The following is a 26,757-nucleotide window of genomic DNA, read 5'->3' as shown; positions in this document are numbered from 1 at the left end:
AAAGGTAAATTATAATCCTACTGTACTATCTAAAAATCAGACTAGAAAATTAATACTAGCACCATTACAAGAGCCATTTAATAAAAGTACAGAATATTCAGAGGAAAATATCTAAGATGTTAGGGGAGTCTAAGTACCATGTCACTTAAAGAATCATGCAAGACCTGAGTATTCTTAATGTGAATGAGAAAAGAATAAGTGTAGGCAGGACAGTGATTTCCAAATATTTAAAGAGCTTGTTTTATATTTCTTAGGTAGAACTAAGAAGAAATGATAAAAGTCAGAAGGAAAAAAGTTTTGAGTAAACACAAGAAAATAGGCTCTAATAACTAAAGTTATCCTAAAGTGGAGCAGGTTAATTTAGTTAACTGATGGTGTTCAATAAAAAGCTGGGAGACTATCAAGGATATTGAAAATAAATAAAGAAGTCTTAAAATGCATATGGGGTTAGGACAGCATGGTATAAAGGAAAACAAACCATGATATGATTTGGATGAGAATCTTAGCTCTGTATGATCTAGGAGAAATCATCTGGCTTCTCACAGTTTCATTTTCCTCTTGTGTAAAATGAATATGTTATTTCCATAGTGTGGTTATTCCCACCCTATTTGTAGATTGAAAAAATCTGGGTTTTGATGTCCTTCCCATTTCTGGATCATATAACATCTATGTTTCTTTTCTTCTCTAAGGTTCCATGACCATTTTATTCCTTCCACTACACATTTTTCTCAGGTTTGATTTTGATCATGGCATCCATCTGGGCCCAATGCAGGCTCCAGCAGATGCTTCTTCATGTCACTGGCAATAGCATCATCCTCAGAGTGGAACTGGCAAGTATCTGTAGCAATCAATCCACTTGTCAAATTTCTACTTCTTGATATCTGCCTAAATTAGATTATGAAGCCATGACTAACTCTCATTCCAGGTTACCTCACCTCACAATCCAAGACCTGAACAATATGTTTGACTTCAACAAAGGGCTCTTTTGGCCCTTTCCACTTTGTTAATGAAAAGGATGTTGAACTTGAACAGAGCTTTAATCACACCTTTAACTTTTTTTGTTTGTTTGTTTTTGGTGAGGCAATGAGGGTTAAGTGACTTGCCCAGGGTCACACAACTAGTAAGTGTCAAGTGTCTGAGGCCAAATTTGAACTCAGGTTCTCCTGAATCCAGGTCTGGTGCTTTATCCACTGTGCCACCTAGTTGCCCCCCTCACACCTTTAACTTTTAACCATATAAGAGAATTAGAATCCTTAGACTAATGGTGCCAGGAAAGAAAGTAATTCTTAATAATCACATCTATAGTTCTTGATATTGATTTCCTCAAAGTCCTTTTTGAGTACCTCTATGGCCTGAGACCAATTCATATTTTTCTTGGAAGCTTTAGATATAGGGGCCCTGATGTTGACATCTTCCTCTGAGGGTGCCCCTTGGTCTTCCTTGTTACTGAAGAAACTTTCTATGGTCCTCACTTTTCTCTGTCAGCTCATCTTGCCTTTCTTTTACTTGACTTTTAGCTCCCTAAAGTGGGGCACTGTTTCTAGGCTGCAGTATCCCAAGCTTAAGAAGTCCCAGGTGGTGTAATTTAAGGAGAATCAGGTTGTTCACTCACCCGGCCTGTTCCCTGGTCCTTAGATGACCCCAGAACAACTTGCTAATCAACCAGCTTTTTGTGTTGTGGTTGTTAGCTCCGACGAGCCTGTGCCCCTCCCCCACCTAGGCCATTGCTACTTGAGCCTACCTCCTGGTTCTCAGCAGAGGCGTAAAATCCAAGTTCTGCCTTAGCACCAGCATAGACCCCTGCCCCCCTGCCCAGGGCTCAGCCCTCTCACCAGACTGTGAACTTAGTAAAAGACAACACTAGCCCTTCAGCTGATTCAGAGGCTGGGGGTGGGGGTGGGTCTGCTTTTCTGGTGAGGCCTTCCTGGGACTGGATCTGTGTCAGGGCGACTGTAGGGTTGGGCTCGACTCCTGTATCAGCACAGCAGCTCCCTCCTTCCGACCTTCCAAGCTGTTCTTGGTTAGAAGATGATTTCAGCACATTCTTCTGTGAGTTTTGCTGCTCCGGGCATTTTCCTATGGGGTTATTTGGGTGTTTTTTGGAGTGATTGTGTCGTGAATTCAGGAGCTCACTGCCTTTCCTCTGCCATCTTGGCTCTGCCCCGGAAGTCCTTGATATTGATTTCTAAGGAGATAGTGTCCAGGTATCAGTAGTTTGTAGTCTCTGAGACTTTAAGCAACTAGATATAAGGGCTGGGTGTTTTCTATTCATTCATATGTTCTGGCAATGTCAACAATGCAAATAGACACATAAATGAAATTCAGTCATCTCCATTAATGTATACTTTTTTTTTCTTGACTTCCACTAGCAAGAGTCTTGTCTCCTAAAGAAGACTGTTAGCTCCCTGAATATATGGAGTATATCGATAGATGATTTTTTGTATTTGTATTCTTTACTCATGTTTTACCTCCTCCAGTATGTTGGGGAGAATAGGGTGTTGGTGGTGTTGTTAAGTTGTTTCGTTCATGTCTGACTCTCTGTGATTCAGTTTGTGTGTTTTGGACTTTTGGGTTTTTGTGGTTTTTTTTTTGTAAAGATACTGGAGTATTTTCCTATTTCCATCTCCAGCTCATTATATAGATGAAGAACTGAAGCAAACAGGGTTAAGTGCCTTGCCCAGGGTCACACAACTAGCAAATGTCTGAGTAGAGATTTGAACTCAGGTCCTTCTGACTCCAGGACTGGCTCTTTAACCACTGCTCCATCTAGCTGCTTGGAGGATGGGATAGGTGCTCACTAAATACATACTACTCTACTTGCCTAGAAATCAACCATGACCCAAAATATAACATTAATTTTCTATTAGTGATATCATGTAACTGCAAATTATGGAATACTATAGTCTCTAAAGAACTGAAATTGAGGATAACTCAAAGAACAAAAAAGAAAAGAATGGTGGGCATGGGGAGGCTGCGACATAATATAGATAAGGAAATATACATGAGAAATGGTTATTCCATCAAAGAAATAGATGACTCTGGAGAAACAAACAATAGGATAATAACATCCCTTGTGTTCTACCAGTTTTCATGTAGCCTTAAAGGAATGATGGACTCATAGATACACATGACAGAGAAATCACAGGGTAAGCTAGTAAGGATGACTTGCTATCTAGTTGTAGAACTAGAGACTGTACCCACGTCAGTGACAACAGAGGTTTGCTCAAATATTATCTGTGATTGCATTAAATATCATAACTTTTTTAATTTTCAGAAAGATTTTCTTTTGTTCTATTCTAGGTGGAAGAAATTTAGAATCATTGTTGGAAAGCATCTACCTCAAAGTCATTTAGTTAATGCTATCACCCAGTGCAACGTGATAACAGCTAACTTTTATATAATGCCTTAGGATGTGCAAATATCATAATATATTAAGGTTTACATATATTATCATGTCATTTGCTCTTCACAAAAACTCAGTGAGGTAGATGCTATTATTATCCCCATCATAGAGATGAGGCAACTGAAATCCAGAGACATGAAATTCTTTTCTCAGGGTTAAAATGTCCCAGACAAGATTTGAAGTCATCTTTCTGACTCCAGGTCCAGTGATCTATCCACTACACAGAGCTGCCTTTCAACACTCTGAGAAATAGCCTTTCAGTCTTGGTTTGAATACCACCACTGCCACAGATCTCCTAATCTTAAGAGGAATCCCATTCAACCTCATTCCATCTGAAGCCTGATACTTACTACCTGTGACCAGTCACTGACCTTTTACTAACTTTGTTTCTTTCATCCACAAAATTAGAAGATGGACTTTGCCAATTCCATTTTAGGACAAATTCAACTATTAAGAAACACTTTATGGCTGCCTCCCTATAAACTCTTCTAGAGGCCTTGTGCTAAACTGTGAGTTTCTCCACCCATGGTCTTGTCTTTATCTGTATGGCTCCAAACCAAGAGTTGTGATCATTTTTTTTTTTCCACTCATAATTTGGCACCCTGATATTCATGGGAAATCTGCTTCTCTACTTTACCAGGGGCCAGAAGAGTGCTGACTCTGAGTGTCTCTGCTTCCCCTACATTTAGCACTGCTATAAAAAGGAAAACAAAGAGCAGCATGCTTTTAATATGGCCACATTACCTGCTGAGCCAACCAGTCCACCCCCCTTGGTCATAAAGCTGGCCTGCCCAATGAGGGCATGGAAAAACCTCTCAGTTATCATCGTGTAACTTTCTCAAAGTGTTCCTTTTATTATCTGTCCTAAAGCTCATCTATTTTTAACTGCCCAGATTTATTATAAATGGAATAGCACAGCTTATAAGGTCAGGCAACCCTTGATTACCGCTACAGTAAATCAGCCTAGATTCATTTTAATGAGACACATCATTTCAGGGCCTTTTTTTTGTGAGAGTTCATCTAAGCACAAACTTTTCAAAGCCCACTGTATGGTAATTGGTTGGAAGGTTCTTCGTTTTATGTCTCCTGACCCTGCTCCTTCTTATTTTCATATGCAGTGAAGCGAGAGTCATCCTCAGAAACCAAAGCGGACAGATCTGTAACGAAGATCTGGAATTAAAAATGCTCAAGGTGTCAGGAGAGAGAGCAGGTCAGAGGCTTTCATGTTCATTTCTGTCCTACATCATCCATCACCACGATGTGCAAACAAACAGTAGCCTTTCTGGTCAATGGGACTCACCACCAGCAGTAGAAACAGAGTAAATAACAGCGGGCCTGTGTCTACACAATGGCAAAACAACCAGGTGAAAAGTGAAAAAATTCAGTCAATCAGCTGTTTGTTTTATCTCCCTTATGCCAAACAATGGTGTTAATGTTTTCTTTTTTCACTTAACTTGACTAAACTGAGCTATGGCACATCCAGTACCAGCCTTCACCATTGTGTAAATCCAGTTAGGGAAAGGGATGGAATTTTTTCATTCACTCATTTAGCAAATATTTGTTGAGTAATTTCATAATCTAAAACAATAAGCCAGAGGCAGTGAGATACCTAAAGATGAATAAGACACATACTCGTCCCTCTAGGAGCTTGTCATCAAGGAAAGGAGATAAAATATGAATCCTACAAGCATTTTGGGAAGGAGAATATCTCTTTTTGCAGATGGAAAAGGTGGCTTTTTATTGAACCTTGAAGTTATTAGGCAGGTTGGGAGGTGAATGTGGGGTAGGAGGAGAGAAAAAGTATTCTAGTTAGAAGAAATAGACTGAGTAAAGAAAGACAATAAGGCTGGAAATCATAGAGTATATTCTTGGAATGAAGATTAGTCCAATGTGGCTGAAATGTAGGCTGCATAAAAGGGATCCAGGTTTAGGTAAATATGCCCATCCATTATTATTTATAAGTAAATTATCAGCTATTTGATAAGGGTGCTTTCATTTTTATCTTTTTACCCTGTGTAATTAGCACAGTGACTTGCATAAAACAGGAATTTAATAAATATGTGATTGCTGTTTATTGTTTTACATAAATGGCCATTAAAAATAATCTGGATATGCCTACATGTAACTATTAGCAAAACATTCTATAGATATAAAACACTGTACTATGCTTAACTAACATGGGGGTTAGCTACACTAAGAGGAGGCAAGGTCTTAGAACCATTATGACTAAAGATTGTATGTTTGATCAATACGGTTTCTTGGCCTATTTCTTGGAGTGACTGAATGAATGGATTAAAAAACATTTAGTAGCTGCCCCACAAGGAGCTTACATTTCTCATATGGGGATTCTACATGTACAAGGAAATGATGACCATGGAAGTTAGTTTTGGCAGGGTTGTCACAAAGATGGCAGGTGGCCCCTTTTCAGAAGCAATGGTAGTATTGATTTGATTAACATTCCCCAACAATAATCAGAAAGTGGGGATGGGTGTGGGTACATGGATAGTTGCGTGGTAGATGACAAAACACCCAGAGTAAATGGCTTCATGATTTAAGGTTGGCTAGATATAGTGGATTAAGCAAATTTGTACTCATATCCACTCACTAATCAATACAGCTCAGTTCCTTAGTGGACTTCCAAATTTGAATAGATTAGCTGGTACTAGTAAGTAGGGATACATGGAGAATGGCCTTTGGAGAGCCACTCCACAGGGTATTGTTCTAAGTAGAAAGAGGGGGAAAAGGAGAGCTTAATGGACAGACACTAATGGATCCTGCCTGCCTGCTTTGCTGTGGATATGATTGTTTCAAATGACAGTAATAGTGATACTGGTTATCAGGATATTTTTTTCCCTCCTCTACAAATAGTTCCCCCCTTGTAAGTCCCACTTCAAATTATTGTTTTTCCTCATGGACAAGTTCAAAGGCAGCTTTTTTTCCTGAATGTTACTCAAGGCTACCTCCACCCAACCTTCAACTTGAAACTGGGGTCCTTTAAACAAACAAACTCCACACATGAACAATTTACCATGATGTCAAAGCGATGTGTTTAAATTCTCAAGTTACCAGGACAAAATGGAAATTAAAAGGAACCAAAGAAAGTTTAAAGTACTTATCAAATTCTGTACTGCCAGTTTGGCTGTGCTTGTTAACATACACATATTCAGAAGTTTCTGTCTCATTTTAAATTGCTAAACAAATTATCTTTGCTCCCTACTGTTTGTCCCAGCTAGATCAAAGAGTGTTAGAGTTAAAAAGAGGTTCAGAGAGTGACTTTCCCAAGATAACATAGCATATCCAGGGTGAGAGCTCAAGAATACTGAATCTCTGGAGGGTGACTACTCTAACCACTATTCATTAGGTCCTCTTCCTAACCTTTATGTGACTGGATAATCTATTAATACCTTGTTAACTAATTTTTCTATCCCTATATCTGACCATGCCACTCTGCTATTCAAAAATAATCCATGGTTCCATATTGTCTATAAAAAAAAATACAAATTCAACCTACTGTTTGAAGCTCTTAGAAATCTGGATTCCACCTACGTTTTTAGTATTATTTTTCATTATTATCCTTCATTCACCCTGCATTATAGCCAAACAGAAGTACTACTTACTCCCAAACACAACCTGTCAAAATGGAAATTAAAAGGAACCAAAGAAAGTTTAAAGTACTTATTAATTCACATAAACCATCTATTAATTCACATAAACCATTCCCTTTGTCTAAAATGCACTACCACCTTGTCCTCACCTTTCAAAATCCTTCTCTTTCTTCAAGGTGCCACATTTTCTGACATGCCATCCCTTCTGTGAAGCCTTCCCTGATTTTCTTGGCTAAAATTGTGATTTTTCTTCTCTCCTCAAATTTCCCTAGAGCATTTTGTCTAGATTTCTCACTTTCCTTATACATATCACATTCTCTTTTGTATTATATTTATATATGTAAATGACATTCCTTCTCCTAGCAAAATTCCATCTTTTTGAGTGAAGGGACTGTGTTATTTTTTCTCTTTATGCCCTCAATACCCACCATAGTGCCTTATGTATATTAGGTGCTTAATAAATGTTTGTTGGATTGAATTGACATGTTTTCTTAGACTGCAAATACCTAGGCCACAAGGACTGTGACTATTCAGGGCTATATGGAATTTAGTGCTTAATTAATGAAGGATCTGTGGTGGTAGTGGTGATGATTATAATGAATATGAAAGTATTCATTAGCTTACTCAGGTAGAGCTCTTAATAGCTGACCTCTGAGGTCTCTCCCAATTCTGAGATGTTATGATTCTATGATATCTTGCTTCCATTCCCTTAAACACATCTACATACTCTTCTCAGTAGACTCAACCTGCTGAATGCTAATCCCTCTTAGTATTGATGTGGAAATTTCAGGGTAAGTGGGGCACCAATTCTATGTGCTTTTCTTGATAGTAAAAATGATTACTGAGGAGCAGTTGACCAGCATTAAGTTTGGGGCAAAGAGAGAGGAAAAGAAAATTGGGGCCCTGCCCACAGTTTTGGCAGAAAAGAGAGGGAAACCTTGATTAGTCATTGAGGTAAACTGTTCTTCATGTGGTCCTGGCTCCTTGTACTTGGTGAAATGCTGATATTCTGCTTCTTCTGCCATGCCCACCATCAGTCATTCTTCTGGTAAAAGATTTGGCTTTCTTCTACTGTCTTTTATCTTCACTTAATCATATGGTCATAGCCCACTCTTATAATGTGCCACATAGACCTCTGACAAGAAAAGACATTTGGCAGGGGTCATGACTTCTTCATAACTCTTCCCAGCTTTGAAGTGCTTTCATTCACATGTAAGAAAAACGCTTTCTTCTTATATAAAGGTATAGTATGTCCATATAATGGAGGGAATTATAAAATCAGAGAACATCAGAACCTCAAGAAAACATAGAGATTAGTTGATCAATATGTATTTATTAATTGCTTATTATATTACAAGTTTCTGGAATACCAAAAAGAAATTGAAATAGTCTATTACCTCAAGAAACTTACATTCTAATGTAAGAAGCATAAGTCAGCATATTTATAATACAAGCAGAATAAAAAGAAGGTAGTTTGGGGATGGAATACAGAAGGTGATGCGCATTCGGGAGTGACTTCATTCATAGAGTAGCTCCTGGGCTGATTTGTGAAGTTAGACAAATAATCAGAATGGCAGAAGTGAAAAAGGGGTAATTTCCAGTCAGGAGGAAGAGCCAGTACAAAGATACAGAACTGAAAGTTGGCATGCACTGTGTGTGGTACAATGAATTGGCCAGTATAGCTAGATCATAGAGGGCAACAAGAGGAGTGATGTGTAAGCAGACTGGAGAGTTAGAAAGAAGCCAGGCAGTGAAGATGCTTAAATGCCAAATAAGGGGATTATATTCCACCTTGGAGGTGTGTTTTTTAAATTGATTTTCTATAGCTATTGCAGGAGTTTTGGTGGTGAACATATTATTACTTTTATTAATATTATATCAGTAAAGGATTGACCATGTGTCTCCCTAACTTCTTATGGTATCAGGTTCCATGGTAGGGAAAGCAGGGAGAGAGCTTCAGCATACAGGTTAACCCAAGCAGGAGAACAGTCCCAAGAGACCCATGATGTCTCCCAGAGAGACAGCCTGTGTTCTCAAGGAGACCCAAGAGCAGCCCCAGAATATCTAGGAGACCTACAAGATACGCGCACCCCCCCCCCCCCCCCCCCCGCCCAAGAGCATTCCTGGTTTCTTCTAAGGGTTTTTATCCTCATTTGACAGAGACAGGTCATTATACATTGATCAAAGCTAAATGATTATCATCATTCAATTCCATTGGTTGACATGACTTGAAGGTGGTCTACATTAAAAAGAACTCTGCAAATGACATCAGGAAAAAGTATGCAAAAGACCCTCACTGAAGTTACTCAAGGGAAAGTCTATTATCTAGGTGTGGGTTTGTCCCACATCAAAGAGAACAGGACTTCCTGGAATGGAGGGGTGGGGGGAGAAAGGACTAAGAAACTGATCTCTGGGTCCCTCCCAAGAAATCCATTATTAAAAATTATTTTCTCACAGAGGTTAATATGGAGACAGTGGTATTTATTGTGTAGAAAAGGGGACACAATCAGTCCTGGACTTTAACAAAACTGCCTTGATCGCTATGCATAAGATGTTTTGAGTGGGCTGAAGCCTGAGGTGTGAAGACAAATTAATTATTTCAATTGTCCAGGAAAGAGGTAATCTTGAAGTTTATAGTCTACAGGCATGATATCACCTATATAGATATAATCAAATACATAGTAATTTCAGGAGGATATGGAATTAACAAAGGAGAGGATCAAACTGGTCCTTGATAGAAACTAGGGACAGTAAGTCATGAAAGTAAGAAGTTAGTACATTGCAAGCCTAAGAGTAAAGGGAAAAATTCATGTAAAGGTATACAAATATAATACAACATTAGAAGTTTGGTGAATAACTAGTAGGTCAGTTAAGCTATAACAGAGTTCTTGAAGTCCATCAGATTTTGAGCTCATCAATCAAATTATGAATTTATTGAGAGTAAAAATAGTCTTTTACCTTTCTTTGGAATTTCAGCACTTAGTACAGAGCCTGGAAAATACTAGGAACTTATTAAATTCTTGTTGACTCACTAACTAATATGAAATAACTGAAAGAAAGGTACAATCCAGATTATTGAGGCTTTAAATACCAGAATGAAGGATTCATATTTAATCTTAGAAGCAATAGTCATTGAAAATTTCTCGAGTGACTAAGTAACACAGTCAGACTGTGTATTAAGAATAATTGTGTGATGCATGGATTGGACAAGGGGGAGTCTAATAGCAGGGAGACCACTTAGAAGATAGAGGGGATGACTGACTAAACTTTGCTTGTTGCTATCTTGGGACAAATAAAAAAACATGGGCAGATGTGAGAGATATAAAAGTAGAATCACCAAAGCTTGAGGACTTATTAGCCATGGGGGCTGGGAAGGAAGAGTTAAGGATTAATCCAAAGTTTTGATCCTCGTTGACCTGAATAAGGATGTTATTCTCAAAGTAAAAGTAAAAATTTAGGGAAGGGATGAATTTAATGGAAAATATGGGTAGTAGAATTTTGGTTCATAGTCAGATCACTTCAGATTGAGTCAAACACATGGAAGACACCAGGGATCTGCTTCTGGGACAAGAGATTCTTTGTTGGCCTATTATGTGAGTGGGATTAGCCTTTTTACATTGGCTACATAGCCTTAACTGTATTTTTAAATCTACATAACTGAGACATGGTACCTCTTTCTTTCTGGGATTGTCTAGGACTGAAAGTCTTCTTCATCCATAGCAGGAATACCATACAGTAAGCAAGGCAGGGAAGTGTCACCCCTACCTCCCCTTACGGCCTGTGAAACCAGCTTGGGATTTTGTCTTTTTTCAGTTGGCCTTTTCAGTTTTAGATGCAGGGCATGGATTTACCTTAGCCTGGGAACTCAAACAATGGGGACTTTGGAGCCCAGGAGTCTAGGCCCAAGATTGCAACTTGCCTAGCATAGAAGCCTTTTAAAGTCAGAGTCCCAGGATACAAGCATTGTGTGTAGTTGGTGAGTAGGATGAGAGTAGGAATTGGAATTTAGCAGGACTGATGCTATATTGGAACTATGATCTGAATCTCTGTCCCTCTACCGAGTCTAAGTGGAGTAGTAGAAGGAGAAATTATGCTCTCAAGGTGTATGGTTACCAGAATATTTTTTTTGTTCTTGCTATACTTTTGAAGTGAATATTTCTTTGAAAAAGTTCATCTGACTGTTAAGTGGTAAATAGAACTGGAGTATTTGAGGTCACTTAAAATTGGGACTAAAGAGAGGCCAAAATGACAGACTTTCCCAACTCACTGAGAGCACTGGAAAACCCTGGGAAAATGAAAATGTAATATGATTGACCTTAAGAATGTAAGGACCACAGAATCATTGTTACATTTATAAAAAAGCTTTGGGGGCAACAAGGTGATGCAGTGGATAGAGCACCGGCCCTGTAGTCAGGAGGACCTGAGTTCAAATCTGGGCTCAGACACTTAACATTTAGTAGCTGTGTGACCCTGGGCAAGTCACTTAACCCCAATTGCCTCAACAAAAAGCAAAACAAAACAAAACAAAAAAAGAGCTCTGGACCATCCCAGATAACTTAAAACTGAGGCAATCATATGGGGGACACCAGGAACTTTCTTTTAGGGGAAGACATCATGAATTGGTTTGTGGTGTGAGTGCTTCCATCTTAGATGATTTTTATCTTCCCCAAAGCCTTGCTAAATCTATAATGTGCTTTATTTGGAGCATAATGAGTTTAGGATGCCATTGGGATATCTATGAAGTAATGATCTGCAAGTATTTTTCTTTAACTGAGGCTAGAGTTTAGGACACATATTAACTAGTAATGAATATTTGGAAATTATCTTTTTTTAATTGAATAGAATTTTATTTTCCAAAATATATGTAAAAACAAATTTTAACATCAATTTTTAAAAAAAAATTGTGGTCCAACTTCTCTTCCTCCTCTATTCCCACCCCCCACCCACTAGAACTCGAGCATTTCAAAATAAGTTATACATGAGTAGTCATGGAAAAAATTCCCACATTAGCTAGGTTGTGAGAGAAAACAGTCAAAAAACCTCCCAAAACTTCAGACTGAGGAATTGTCAAAGAGAAAAAAAAAAATTAAAAAAATGTGTTTCCGGGGGCAGCTAGGTGGCACAGTGGACAGAGCATCAGCCCTGGAACCAGGAGCACCTGAGCCCAAATCCGGCCTCAGACACCCAACACCCACCAGTCAGTCATGTGAACCCGGGCAAGCCACCCAACCCCAATTGCTTCACCAAAAAAAAAAAATGTGTTTCCATCTATTTTCAGATACTATCACTTCTTTCTCTGTAGATGGGTTGCCATTTTCATAACTCCTTCAGGGTTATATTGGACCATTGCCTTGCTGAAAATAACCACCTGCTTCCCAGCAGATCATCTTACACTATTGCTGTTATTTTGTATACAGTACATTTCACTCTGCTTCAGTTCATGTAGGTCTTTCCAGTTTTTTCTGATAATATCCTGTTCATTGTAACCTAAATAAAGTACCTTAAACTTGACAAAGAATTTTCTTCATATTAGCCCAGCAAAGTAGGTACCATATGTTTTGCCATTACATTCAATCATCATAACTATTTCCCTCTATCCTATTCCCTTCCCATGATATTTACTCTATTTTCTATCTTCTTTTAAACTATTCTTCCTCAAAAGTGTTTTACTTCTGACTGTCCCCTCCCCTACTCTGCACTCCCTTTTTTTTTCACCCTTCCTTTCTTATCCTCTTCCCCTCATACTTTCCTGTAGGGTTAAACAGATTACTCCTCCCAACTGGGTGTGAATGTTATTCCCTCCATGAGCCAACTCTGATGAATTTAAGGTCTTTGAGCTAATTCTGTGTTCCAAATTTTCTTCCTCCCTCTCCTCATCCCTCCCTATGAAATCAAGCAATTCAATATGTTATACTTGTGCCGTTATGCTGCACATCTTTACCTTCCTCAAAAGTATTTTGCTTTTTACTGCACTCTCCCCGAATCTGCCCTTCCCTCCTTCCCCTCTCCCCCACCTTATCTCCCTCCCCTCCCTCAGGGCAAAAATATATTACTATATCCACTTGAGTATGTATGTTAGTGATTCTTTGATTCAATTCTGATGATATGAAGGTTCACTCACTCCCCAATTCCTTCCCCCTCTTCCCCTCCCCTCCATAAGCTTTTTTCTTGTTTCCTTCACGTGAACAACCTCTCCCCAGACCATCTCTCCCCTTCCCCCTCCCTCAGTCTATTTCTCCTACGCCTCAAACCTATTTTAAGGATGTCATTATGGGTTAGTTAGGTGGCACAGTGGACAATGCACCAGCCCTGGACCCAGGAGGCCCCAAGCCCAAATCCGGTCCCAGACATAAGACACCCCACAAAGAACATAACAACATAACTTAAACATAACATCCCTTCGTATTCAGTTCAGACTTGTGTCCTCTTAAATCCTTACTGAGATAATTCTTATGAGTTTGAAGTATTATATTCCCATGTAGGAATATAAATAGTTTTATCTTTTAAGATCCCTCATGAAGTCCTTTTCCTGTTTATCTTTTTATGCTTCTCCAGGATCTTGTATTTGAAAGTCAAATTTTCTATTCAGTTCAGGTCTTTTCATAACAAATGCCTGAAAGTCTTCTTTCTCATTGAAATTCCATGTTTGCCTCTGAAAGATGATGCTTAGTTTTGCTGGGTATGTGATTTTTGGCTATAGTCCCAGTTCCTTTGCCCTCTGGAATATCATATTCCATGCCCTCTGGTCCTTTAATGTAGAAGCTGCTAGATCTTGCTTTATCCTTATTGGAGTTCCACAGTATTTAAATTCCTTTTTTCTAGCTGCTTGCAATATTTTCTCCTTGACCTGGGAGTTCTGGAATTTGGCTGTAATATTCCTTGAGGTTTTCCTTTTGGGATCTCTTTCAGGAAGTGATAGGTGGATTCTTTCAATTTCTATTTTAGCTTCTGCTTCTAGAATATCCGGGCAATTTTCCCTCACAATCTCTTGGAGGATGGTGTCTAAGCTTTTGTTTTGGTCATGGTTTTCAGGTAGACCAATGATTTTCAAATATTTCTCCTAGATTTATTTTCTAGGTCAGCTGTTTTTCCAAGGAGATAGTTCACATTGCCCTCTATTTTTTCATTCAATTGGATTTGCTTTACTGTGTCTTGGTTTCTCATAAGGTCACTAGCTTCCATTTGTTCAATCCTAATTCTTAGGCAATTATTTTCAGAGACAGTTTTTTAATCTCCTTTTCCATTTGGCTTTTCAAACTGTTGACTTTTTTCTCATGACTCTCCTGCGTTGCTCTCATTTCTCTTTCCATTCCTTCCTCTCTTTCTCTACATCTTCATTCTATCTCTCCTATTTTCTCTTCAAAGTCCCTTTTGAGAGCTTCCATGGCCTGAGATCAGTTCATATTTTTCTTGGAAGCTTTGGATGTGGGAGCTTTGACCCTATTATTATCTTCTTCTTCTGAGGATGTATTGTGGTCTACCTTTCCCCAAAGAAGTTTTCCATGGTCTTCTGCTTTCTCTGCCTACTCATCCTGGCTTTCTATTTCTTGGCTTTTTACTCCTTCTTAAAGTATAGTGCTGCTTCCAGGACACACTGTTCCTGCTACAGCCTGGCCCAGGGGGTGATTGGGCTTCTTCTCAGCCTGCCTGGCTTGTGAGTAATCACAACTGCTTTATCTTTGACCCGGAAACAGAAGTCTGATTGAACTCTGACTCTCTATGGTCGGAAGTTTGGCGTGCTTTTATCCCTCCCCCACTGGGCCACCACCACTCGATTCAGCCCACTGGTTCAGACCCAGGGCGCTTTGCCCCAACTCCAGTAGATACTGCCTCCACTTCACCCCGGCCTACCGCCAAACCCCCTCACCAGTCTGTGATCGGAGCCTCAGAAGCTGCTGGTGCTGAAGACTCTGATATGCTCTGGAAGCAGTGTCCCTGGCTGGGTCTGGACCGTGTGCTGAACTGTTCAGCCTGATCAGTAGGTGATCAAAATTGCCCTCTTTTGCAGAGAAATAGTCTCACTCTGTTCTTATATGCATTAGGCTGTTCTGGGTTTTGATTTTTACCGCATTATTTGGCGTGAATGGACGAGTTTATCTGGAGCTTGTGGGAGTCACAGCCTCTCCTCTGCCATCTTGGCTCCGCCCCCTGGAAATTATCTTAATAAAGATGATAATTGACCCCCATGGAAGTTGATGGGATCACTAGAGATGTAGAGAAAGAAGTGCATCATAAATAGAACCATAGTGGATATTGATGTTTATTAAGCAAAGACCATGGTCTAGAAAAACAAAGAGAATTAGAGCTACTGAAGGTCATGATCTCTAAGGAAGTCAGCAAAGAAAGATAAAAAATAATCCATAGTCACAAGGAGTTCATAGTTGAATGGGGGAAAAATTATAAGAAACATGTAGGTACAAACTAGATATTCCTGTCTTTTGGAACAAGCCTTTTCCAGGGATGAGAATTCATTTAAATTTTACCGTATTTTTGATACTTTGTTTTTCTTTTGCTTTGGTTTCTAAATACATCTCTTGCCCCTGACCTATCCAGAAAGCCATCCCTTGTTAAAAACAAGTCAAAAAAGGTGTTTAAAAGAAAGAGGAAAAGATATTCACAGTTGCCTTGTCTGACTCAATATGCAATAGTCCATACCCCAAATCCCTTACCTCTACAAAATTGTGAGATACTTTCTCAGTACTTCTGTGAAGTTTAGTCATAATTTTTACAAGGATTATAAAATATTCAGTTTCCTTTGCTATTGTGTTCACTTTTGTTTCCCATTTATATTGTTATAGTGATTGTGTTTATTTTTTTCTTAGTTTTACTTAACTATTAGTTCATATAGGTCTTCCTAGGCTTCTCAGAATTCTTCATATTTTTTGTTTCTCATGAAAAAGAAATATTCTCTATTATTTCCATGCCACAATTTGGCTAGCCATTCTCCAGTTCATAGGTACCTCCTTTATTTTTAGTTCTTTCCTGCTGTAAAAAGTGATGCTATATGTTGTATATAAGTTCTTTCTGTCTTTGACCTCCTTGGATAGGGCAAACTGACTTACTTAAAATGGCTACTGATGCTGGAAAAAAGCAAAAAGAAATGCATCAAATAGACATTGATATAGTCCACTAATATTTCTTTGGGAAATACAACTAATAAAAGCATCATCATAATGAGGAGGCCAAAAGAGCCTAGAAACCATATTGTTTTAGAGTATTAACTTATTTGTAAAAAAAATTGGGGTGAAGGACAGGAAAACAGGAGTTTCTCCCTCATCTCATTATAGAAGGAGAAGCAATAGGTAAAATAAAAGGGGGAAGGAAATCAAGATACCTTGGTAAGTGATTCACAAAAAGTAAATTATTCTGAGCATATGTAAGGATGAAACTGAAATGAAGACAACGAATAGATTGTTTTATAATGAAAAATTTGAAAGGATTTCCACTACAGAGTCTATTCTCCATTAATTATAGCTGAGCCACCATATTTTGATTCTGACATGACTGGGTCTCAATATTCTACATGAGGAAATAGATGTGGAATTAAAGAAAACTAAGATGAGTAGAAAATATGGATTAGACTAAGTGTACACATAGGATGTTTGTGCTGGTGGTTGACAAAATTTTGAGTGAGATAAAAGTAATTATCTCAAGATATTTGGAAGAGAGGACAAAAAAAAGCTTAATCTTGGCTTAATTAATCTTGGCTTTTATTGCAGACGTGTTTTTTTTTAATGTAATTAACTACTATCCATTTGGCTTATTATATCTTTTTTTTTCTTTGCTTGCTTTATTGATATATTAAATTTTAAAACAGAGTAATTTCCTAATATCCTTTTAATGAGTCCTTATTTACAAGAAGAAAATCAGTTAAGCAAACCCAAATCCATCATTTACCACCTTCCTATACCAAGAGGGAGTGGCTGTGATTTAGCATTTTTCTCTAGGAGAGATGGTGACTTGAATTAACCAAAATTTAGCTGTTAGTGTTATCTTCATTTAAATTACTACAGTCATTTTGTATATTGTTCTCCAGATTCTGCTTATCTCATTCTGTGTCTGTTTATATGTCTTCCCACAATTCTCTGAATCATCGTGTTCACCATGTCTTATTATGCAATAACATTTTATTACATTCATAGACCAGATTTTGCTTATTCCCTCTTCATTTTGTTTTCCATTTTTGCTTCCACAAAAGTTGCAGTTGTGTGTATTTTGATATATGTGTAATATTTCTGGTTTTGATCTCTTAAATAAATATGACTTATAGTACAATTAAGTACACAAAAGTGCAGAAATTACTTTTCTTTCATAGTTACAAATTGTTTTGCAGAAGAGTTAAATCCATAGGGCCAGTAATACTGTATTAGTATAATCATTTTCCTACAATCTGTTTAATACTATTATTGTTTTTATCATCATAATTACTTTGAAGAGTGTATTTTATTTTCATCTGTCATTAGAGGCTCAGAACATTTTTTTTTATATAAGTGTGGATGTCTTGCAATTATTTAAAAAACTATTTGCTCAATATGTATGGACAAATAGGGAAATATCTCTTGGTCTTACACTATAATTTCCTATCTCTACAAAATGTTTATGAAAATAATCCATGCATATATCAAAAATCCTTGATGAAACACAAGAAAAGGAAACAGTTTTGCAACTCCCGGAAGTCACATCATCAGAATCACCAAATTGCCTCAAAAATGTAGAGAATATATAGAATTAATCAATAAAACTAAGAGCTGGTTTTATGAAAAAACCAATAAAATAGATAAAATATTGGTTAATTTGATTAAAAAAAAGAAAGAAGAAAACCAAATTACCAGTATCAAAAATGAAGAAGGGGATGTTACCACCAATGAAGTGGAAATTAAGTCAATAATTAGAAATTATTTTGCCCAACTGTATGCCAATAAATTTGACAATCTAAATGAAATGGATGAATATTTACAAAAATACAAACAGCCCAGGTTAATGGAAGAAGAAATAAAATCCTTAAATAAACCCATATTAGAAAAATAAATTGAACAAGCCATTAATGAACTCCCTAAGAAAAAATCCCCAGGGCCAGATGGGTTTATGGGTGAATTTTACCAAACATTTAAAGAACAATTAATTCCAATATTATACAAATTATTTGGAAAAATAGGTGAAGAAGGAGTTCTACCAAATTCATTTTATGACACAAATATGGTGGTGATACCAAAACCAGGCAAAGCAAAAACAGAGAAAGAAAATTATAGACCAATTTCCCTAATGAATATTGATGCTAAAATCTTAAATAAGATATTAGCAAGGAGATTACAGTAAGTGATCACCAGGATAATACACTATGACTAGGTGGGATTTATACCAGGAATGCAGGGCTGGTTCAACATTAGGAAAACTATTAACATAATCAACCACATCAATAAGAAAACCAACCAAAATCATATGATTATCTCAATAGATGCAGAGAAAGCTTTTGACAAAGTACAACACCCATTCCTAATGAAAACACTAGAGAGCTTAGGAATAGGGGGAACTTTCTTTAGAATAATAAACAGTATCTACCTAAAGCCATCAGCAAGTATTATATGCAATGGAGATAAATTAGAAGCCTTCCCAATAAGATCAGGGGTGAAACAGGGATGTCCATTATCACCCCTATTATTTAATATTGTCCTAGAAATGTTAGCTTTAGCAATCAGAGAAGAGAAAGGAATTAAAGGAATTAGAATAGGCAAGGAGGAAACAAAACTATCACTCTTTGCAGATGATATGATGGTATACTTAAAGAATCCTAGAGAATCAACTCAAAAATTACTTGAAACAATTAACAACTTTAGCAAAGTAGCAGGATATAAAATAAATCCACATAAATCATCAGCATTTCTATACATGACCAACAAAGTCCAGCAGCAAGAAATAGAAAGAGAAATTCCATTTAAAGTAACGGTAGATAATATAAAATACTTGGGAGTCTGCTTGCCAAGACAAACCCAGGAACTCTATGAACACAACTACCAAACACTCTTCACACAAATCAAATCAGATCTAAATAATTGGAAAGATATCAATTGCTCATGGATAGGCAGAGCTAATATAGTAAAAATGACAAGACTGCCTAAATTAATTTACTTATTCAGTGCCATACCAATCAGACTACCTAAAAATTATTTTATACAACTAGAAAAAATAATAACAAAATTCATCTGGAAGAACAAAAAATCAAGAATATCCAGGGAAATAATGAAAAAAACTCACAGGAAGGTGGGTTAGCGGTACCAAACCTGGAGCTTTACTATAAAGCGGCAGTCATCAAAACTATCTGGTACTGGCTAAAAAATAGAGTGGTAGATCAATGGAATAGGCTAGGCTCAGGAAATGCAGTAGTAAATGACACTAGTAATGTGGTGTTTGATAAACCCAAAGACTCCAGCTTCTGGGATAGGAACTCAGTATTTGACAAAAACTGCTGGGAAAACTGGAAGACAGTATGGCAGAAATTAGTCATAGACCAACATCTTACACCTTATACTAAAATAAGGTCAAAATGGATACATGATTTAGATGTAAGAGGTGATACCATAGGTAAATTAGGAGAGAAAGGAATAGTGTACCTATCAGATCTTTGGAAAGGAAAACAGTTTTTGACCAAACAAGAGATAGAGTATATTATAAAATGCAAAATGGATGATTTTGATTATATTAAATTTAAAAAATTTTTGTACAAACAGAAGCAATGCATCCAAAATTAGAAGGGAGGCAGAAAGCTGGGAAACAATTTTTGAGGCCAGTACATCTGATAAAGGCCTCATCTCTAAAATATATAGGGAACTAAATCAAATTTATAAGAATTCAAGTCATTCCCCAATTGAGAAATGGTCAAAGGATATGAACAGGCAGTTTTCTGATGAAGAAACCAAAGCTATCTATTCCCATATGAAAAAATGCTCTAAATCTCTAACGATTAGAGAGATGCAAATTAAAACAACTCTGAGGTACCACCTGACACCTATCAGATTGGCTAAAATGACAAAAAAGGAAGATAATAAATGTTGGAGAAGCTGTGGGAAAATTGGAACACTAACGCATTCTTGGTGGAGCTGTGAACTGATCCAACCATTCTGGAGAGCAATTTGTAATTATGCCCAAAGGGCGATAAAGCTGTGCATACCCTTTGACCTAGCAATTCCACTTTTAGGTCTTTTTCCCAAAGAAATCATGGAAGGGGGAAAGGGACCCACATGTACAAAAATATTTATAGCTGCTCTTTACGTGGTAGCAAGGAATTGGAAGTTGAGGGGGTGCCCATCAATTGGGGAATGGCTGGACAAGTTGTGGTATATGAATACAATGGAATACTATTGTGCTGTAAGAAATGATGAGCAGGAGGAGTTCAGGGAAACCTGGAGTGTCTTACGTGAGCTGATGATGAGTGAGATGAGCAGAACCAGAAGAACATTGTACACAGTATCATCAACATTGAGTGTTGACCTACTGTGATGGACTATATTCTTCTCACCAATGCAATGGTACAGAAGAGTTCCAGGGAACTCATGATAGAAGAGGATCTCCAAATCCAAGGGAAAAAAAAAAGAACTGTGGAGTATAGATGCTGATTGAACCATACTATTTCTTTTGTTTTGGGTGCTTTTGTTTTTTTGTTTTTTTTTTCTATTTTGAGGTTTTGCATCACTACTCTGATTTTTTCTCTTGTAACAGGATTAATGCAGAAATAGGATTAATGTTATTATGTATATGTATATATGTGTCTATATATCTATCTCTCTATATATATGGATATGATATATAGATATATAGATATAACCTATATCAGATTACCTGCTATCTAGGGGAGGGGGGAGGGAGGGGAGGGAGGGAGAAAAATCTGAAATTGTAAAGCTTGTAGAAACAAAAGTTGAGAACTATCTTTACATGTAACGGAAAAAATAAAATACCTTATATGTAAAAAAAAAAAAGAAAAAAATGTAGAGAATAAATGATCCCACTCATCTTATTGTTTTGTTGATTAGAAATATATTTAATCTGGTAGAACAAAACATTATCTTCCTCCAATAATAGGTCTTCTATACATATGCCAAAATCATGTGAGATATCTTTAAGGAATAGAAAACAAATATAACATTTTTCAGTGACCCTAATTATCAGTATCTTTCAAGGAATAACATAGTGAAATGTGTGCTAACCAAAATATTTATCACCATCATTTAGGACTTTTAGCATACAGTCCAAATGGAAATTGAATTCTCTACGATGTCATCTGATTCCTGACCTGCACAGCGTTATCTATGCTAATTGTATGAAGCCCAAAAAACCAGAAAAATCAACTGAGATTCATAATAACTCAAAAGCATTTGACCTAAATATCCACACATGGAAAATGCAGGTAGACAAAGAATGTTTATTAGGTGTGGGGTTTTTGGGGGTTTTTTGGGGGCAGGGGGATTTTTTTTTTAAGGAATGATAATTATCCATTCTATCATTTTCAGCTTAATGGACAAGAAGTCATATAGAGCTGGCTCATGATCATATATATCCTGGACAGACAGTTTAAATGATCAATGAAGAACTGGGCCCAGAGCAGAATAGGGAGAGAAGAGACTTTAGGAAAAGTTTCTCCTTAAAATAAATGCTAATCTTTGTTTTCTTTTTTCACCTTTTCCTTTTCCTTTTTTCCCTTAGCTTTTCTTTCCTATTTTTTTCTTTCCTTTCCTTTTTTATGACTAGATATTCCTATATTGTTTAGGCTGGAAGTATAGCAGCCACTCATGAGTGGTCAGTTCTCATTAATACAGGAATTCGAATTTTTGTTTTTATTTCAATTGTGTTCAACTCTTTAAGTCCCCATTTGGGGTGTTCTTGGCAAACTGGAGTGGTTTGCCATTTCTTTCTTCAGCTCATGTTATGCATGAGGAAACTGAGGCAAAGAGGGTTAAATGACTTACCTAGAGTCACACAGTAAGTGTATGCACAGTCATATTTGAACTCAGGTTGTCCTAAGTCCAGGCCCAATGCTCTATCTACTAAACTAATTAACTGTCTAAGTTGTAAACTGCTCCATTTCAAACTTCAATGTGTTTATTCTTCAAGCAGGCTGGTCATTTCACTTTTCCTGGAGGTTCATCACATTAGTGCTATATTTAGGGTCAGCACTTGCTCCACTTAGCACACTTTAGCACAGAACTCCTGAGCTAAAGAAATCCACTAACTTCAGCCTCCCTGATAATAGGGATAAAAGATGTGCCAAAAAACTGGTCTTATCTTTCAAACATCTATACATTTTTTTCCATTGATGTGTTTACCTACAAGTCATACACAGTCTCTGCAAAATTTAAGCTGATTGTCAAGAAAAGTACAGAGGGGGGCGGCTAGGTGGCGCAGTGGATAAAGCACTGGCTCCGGATTCAGGAGTTCCTGAGTTCAAATCTGGCCTCAGACACTTGACACTTACTAGCTGTGTGATCCTGGACAAGTCACTTAACCCCATTGCCCTGTTAAAAAAACAAAAAAAAGAAAGAAAAGAAAAGTACAGAGGAGAGAGGTACATGGTGAGAGTGAATAGGCTACATCTTATTACTAAGTATTCTAAGAGAAAGCAACAAATAAGAGCATTGGAGAGGTGTATGACCAGAAAAGGATGTGGGTCTGTCAAGTCATAACAATGAGCAATAATCAATGATGATTCCACATGATCCAGTGGTATCCATTCAGCACCAAGAGCTCTGGAGGAAGGCATTCAACAACTCTCAGTGGAAAATGTATGAGGACATGGATGAGAACTACACAGAGGAAAACATGCATGGTCTACAATATGAATGGCTGGAGAGATTCTCACTATATGTGAGACCCAAGAGCCATGCAGTAATAAACATTTATTTTTTCATTATCCCCAGGGTATTGAGATAGCCTTGGTTATAGTTTGAATGTTGTTTTTATATTTTTTATAAAACATAGCATATGAAAAATTTAAATGAAATAATTTACTAAGTAATAACCCCATAAACACAACACAAACATCTAAAAAATCCAATTAGTGGGCATCTCACCTTTCAAGTAGGTTATAAGTGAGAAGAGCTGGAGACTTGCTATTTGAACTTTTCAAATGTAACTAAGGTCTCCATCACTTGTGACCATAAAAAATGTCTTGGCATTTATTTTTCTCAACACTTAGAGTAAGCAACATCATTTTATTCTGGACATATATAAACAAGTATAAATGTAATTTGCTTCTCAAATTCCCTGCTTGTGAGTGGTAATGAAATATTTTTACTTCCTGTTCTAAAACCTTAGTTTTTGCTAGGAAATCATTAGAAAGAATTTATAGTCCCCCTAAGGAAAAAAAAAACCCTGCATTTGAACATTAGTATAGTGTAGCCAGTCAGTTGTATCAGATGACTCAAGGTGCATATGCCCAAGTCCACTGGAAATAGAGCACTAGTTCAACCAGAACAAGTTGCCAGGAGGTATGATATGCCACAGTCTTGGAATGGGAGGGAACAAACAAACAAAAAACAGTGTCTAAGCAAAAAAGAAATCATTGGAATAGGAATGAGGAGATGAGAATTATAGTCCAAGTTTTGGTACTTGCTAACTGTGTGACCTTGGACAAGTTAATCTCTTAGCTTCAGTTTTGTTATCTATAAAATGAGGGGTTTCAACCCAAGTGATCTCAGTATTTAATAACTTTATGTGAGAATAGCAAGAATGTATGGGCTTGGGGCAGCTAGGTGACGCAGTGGATAAAGCACCGGCCCTGGATTCAGGAGGACCTGAATTCAAATCCGGCCTCAGGCACTTGACACTTATTAGTTGTGTGACCCTGGGCAAGTCACTTAACCCTCATTGCCCTACAAAAAAAAAAAAAAAGAATGTATGGGCTACACAATATGATCCAGGCTTAAGGTCCATATACTATATTGTATAATAAACATCCTCAGAATAAGAAGGGCTGCATATGACCAATAAGGATATTAATTAGTAAACCCAATTTTCCTCCAAATCACTGTATCTCCTGTCTAAGAAATTAGTCAATAGTATGAGATACTAAGCAGTGCATGGAGTATTTGTTACAGTATTCCCAAAGAAGCCTACCAAAGATATGAAGGACATTGGCTTCCACCAAGGAATCACATGCATGCAAGTATATATGTGTGTAACATGTGTATACATTCTTATGTGCCTACACATAGCATTCATGTGCATGTTCATGCAATGCACATGCATGCACACATATATAATCTTGTCAAACTGGAAAGACTGATATCTCACGTAAGGATAGCCCCATATGAGTTCAGAGATACTCATCTCTAGATCTGCCACTAACTTAGTTTTATTTGTTTGTTTGTTTTGAGTCATAGGAATTCTTGAGGATGTTCAGCTGAGATGAGTGAGGGTTGTTTTCTCCATAAGCAGGAAGTATACTCACAAAATGAAATCATACTTCTTGGAAGCACTGGAATAAACACTTATCAAAAATCCCAAAGGGAAATTGAATTCTCTATGATGTCATTTGGACTCTGATCAGCACAGTGTAATCTGTGCTGATTGTATGAAGCCCCCAAAAGCAGAAAAGTCAATTAAGTAGGTGAGATCCACAATTACTCAAAAGCATTTGGTCTAAATATACACACTGGAAGATACAAGTGAATGAAGAATGCTTATTGTTTAGGGGGAAATAAAAAGAATGGCTACTATCTATTCTCTCAGTTCAATGGACAACAAATAGAGATGGGTCATCATTACATATACCCTGGATAGACAGTTCAAATGGATAATGAAGAACTGAACCCAGAATAGAAAAGGAGTAGGAAACACTACTAAACACTATTTTTACTTGGAGATATACGAACAACATGATGTGCTATGTATAGAGCTCATCTCAAGCTAGGAAGATGGGTTCAGGTCCTGTCTCTATGCATAGACTGATTGTGGTTAGTCTGCCCAAGTCACAGACTCTCTGAGTGCCATATAATTCCCCAAGATTAAAATTTGCAAAGCAGGTGTAGTCCTTCATTGGTAAAGGAATGTTCCTCACTTGGAGCTCCTTATATGGATGAAATCATGGGTATAGTTTATAAAAATTTAACTTCAGAATTCACAAGAGAGACTGAGTCATTTCTGGAGGAATTTTTGGAGAATTTATCATCTGAGTTTAGTTTTGAAGGAAATGAAGGACATGGATTGACAGAGGGCCAGGGGGTCAGAGTGATTTGGGGAGAAATAATGACACAAGACTAAGAAATAGAAAGGCAGGTGTCCAAATTAGGCATGTGTATACATGATAAGCTTTCCCCTAAGCCTCACTGGAAAAACTAACTTTCACTAATGTGAGAAATTCATAGGTGACATTCTTTATTCAATTAGTCATGGGATAGGCTTGGAATGGTCTCAGTGCTCTAAGTCACCAGAAAACTCAAGTTCAGCTATGTAGACACCTTGTTAGGCACAGTATCTTCTCTACTACCTAATTATTTAAATACGCAGAAACAAACCCACCACGTTTTGTGGTCTTTTTACCACTGGTTGTGTATACTGAATAGTCATCTTGAACAATTAGTTTAATAGTTGTTTTTTTTTAATAAAGCCATGCCCCTGCAACAATTTTTTAAAATTAAATTTAATTAAGTTAAATTTTTATTTTCTTGAGACTGAGTCTCCCTATCTCTTCCAGGTTAGAAGTACAAGAGTCAATTAAAGGGGGCAACTAGGTGGCACAGTGGATAGAGCACTGGCCCTGGAGTCAGGAGGACCTGAGTTCAAATCCAGCCTCAGACACTTGACATTTACTAGCTGTGTGACCTTGGGCAAGTCACTTAACCCCAATTGCCTCAACCCCCCACACACCCAAGAGTCAATTAAAGGCCTAATTCCACTATTGATTTTGGTAGAGGCTTTGACTTACTCCATTTCTGGCCTTGGCTGATTTGCCCTTCCTTAGGTAATCAGTGACTCCTCATCTCCAGGGGCTTATGATATTGGTGCCAGACAGTTTAGATATCCAATTGGCTTAGTATACTATAACTCAGAATTCCTGAGCTCAAGCAATCCACCAGCCTCAGCCTTCCTAGTGTGTTGGCATGTAATACAATAAGAAAATTTTAAGCTGGCTCCCTCTAATAAATTTTTTTAAAATTTAAACCTTATTTTAATTTTTGTTTTTCGTTAAGGTATCATTGTAAACTTAAGTAGAATTTATTATCATAGATACAACCTGAACTGAAAAGAAGAAGAATATTCTGGAAAGAGCATTATATTGGGAGTCAATACTAAGGTTTTAGTTCTGGCTTTGTGGTATAGTGCATAGCATGCCAGCCTTCAAGTCAAATCATTCCTCAGGCTTTTTCTGCCTTTGTTACACTGGGGCAAATTACTTAACTTCTTAGCCTAGCACATTCTTCAAAGGGTTCTTAGCAGGATCAAATGAGATTTTATATACACACATACATATATCTATATAGATATAGATATAAATATATAATCAAATGTCTTTTCCAATCCTGAAATTCTATGATTCTATAACCATTCTTAGAACAAGTTAAGTATTTTATTCCAATGCTACTAAAAAGTATGATTTCATTTTATGAGTGTATACTTCCTACTTATGGAGAAAACCATGCCTATCCATCTCATCTGAATATCCTCAAGAATTGGTATAACTCAAAACAAACAAAGAAAACTAAGCTGGTGGCCAATCCCCAAGGAATGAACATCTCTCAACCCAGCTGGGGTTGTCTTTGT

Source organism: Dromiciops gliroides, chromosome 1 (genome assembly GCF_019393635.1).
Source record: "Dromiciops gliroides isolate mDroGli1 chromosome 1, mDroGli1.pri, whole genome shotgun sequence".
NCBI lineage: Eukaryota > Metazoa > Chordata > Mammalia > Microbiotheria > Microbiotheriidae > Dromiciops > Dromiciops gliroides.
The sequence above is the reverse complement of the archived record's forward strand: the minus strand, read 5'-3'. Positions refer to the sequence as shown.